Here is a 1,650-nt window from a genome sequence, read left to right on the forward strand (position 1 = left end):
TCGAAGAGTAGCAATCCTCCGTCACCCTTCTCGTGGTTAGAGGTTTGATGAGAGGTCATCGTTTTAATGAGCCATACATGACACATTTTTTTTTCCCTGGCAGTTATTTAGATTTAAAATAATTATTTCCGAAGAAATAATTATTAATCTGGGGTGCTTGAAGATTAAACAATCCTCCTTCACCCCGTTCGTGGTCTAGAAATATGGGCTTAACTTGAGAAAATAGGAAATTAATAGCGGACTAGGTATGTAATTTTAAAAAGATAAAGAGAGAGTAATTGTAGACAGTAAAAAGTGAAGAGCAAAGTAAACTAAACGGCCGATCTCGGACAGATGGTCCATCAGGGCGGCGGGGATCTAAAAACCCTATGCCGAGAATTTAATGTGGGGGAAACGGGAGTACCCCGAGAAAACCCAATTTCACTGGTAACGACTGATTCGTTACCAGTGCCCGATTAATGAGAAGAAGTAAGTAGGGAAGGCAAAGTGAAGACCGGTGCTGGGGGTTGATTAGTTTTTGAAATTGTTGTGTAGTCTCCTGGAGTTTATCATGGATTTGAATTGGCATAGTTTCTGGTTCCGGGCAGGTGGTAAAGGCGTGGTGTTCTCAGTGTCTTAGGTGAGAGAGCGGAAGACTGAGAAAGGTTCGTCGGATAGTTAGAGATCGGGGGAGGTGTCGATTACTAATGCGTTCGGTGGGTTAGACGCCGATGATGATGATGAAGACAGTGGCTTGGGGCTGGGAGGCGTGTTGTTGATCTGTTGATAGGCGTCAATGGTAAATGGTGGCTGGGTCTGGGTGCCTTTTTTCCTCCTTGTAGTGGTGGTTTGAGTAGACATATCTTGTGTAACAGGAGTGGGTGAGGTTTGAGTAGCTTGGTCTGTTGTATTTGGATGGACGGTAGAGTACTGGTTGGCGGTGGTTTTCTTCTGGGTGTTGTGAAACGTGGGCATGGAGATTTGGTTAGGAAAGGTATGGGGTGGGTGAGGCTTGCGATAAGGTTTTTCTGCCTTGAAGTGATGATAATCAAGGAAGCCGCCGTGGGTGAGGATGAGATCTGCTGTATGTTTTGAAGTTGTGACAACTTTCATAAACGTGGAGGGTGCCTTACAAGGGTATCTATACAGGTTTTCCCGGATTAAGTTCCCAGTCAATTCTTCTTGCCGCATCCTGATTGGTCCACTATCGCCGGCTACCGACTACCACCCGACCAATCAGCGTTCTGTGCTCGTTTTACCAGGCTCGCTACCGCTTCCACTCATTTGTAGATTCCCGCTATAATGTTTAAGTTATTTGTTAGTAAGATGTAAGCAGGCTCCATTGGTTTCCTCTGTCATTTTTACATTATTTTGCTGATGGTTTTAGTTTCCTTCTATTTGGGCAAGTACCCTGCTTTCTCTGCATGTGCTGTTATCGCGTTGGTTGTGTTTTGTCTTCTGACATCTGCTTTGTGTTCACTTACTCTTGTTGTCAGGCCCCTGCTGCTATGTAGACTTTACTGCACCCCCATATAGAATGCAGTATACTACGCTGTTGTCTGTTGTGTTTTTCTGTCTTCTGTCCTTTACCATCTCTCTTACTTATATTCCTGTTTTCATTACCACCTCTGTGGTTGGGTGTTTCAATAACCTGTTGATGGGACTTACGTC

This window comes from Limulus polyphemus, unplaced genomic scaffold, assembly GCF_000517525.1.
Source record: "Limulus polyphemus unplaced genomic scaffold, Limulus_polyphemus-2.1.2 Scaffold3631, whole genome shotgun sequence".
NCBI classification, from domain to species: domain Eukaryota; kingdom Metazoa; phylum Arthropoda; class Merostomata; order Xiphosura; family Limulidae; genus Limulus; species Limulus polyphemus.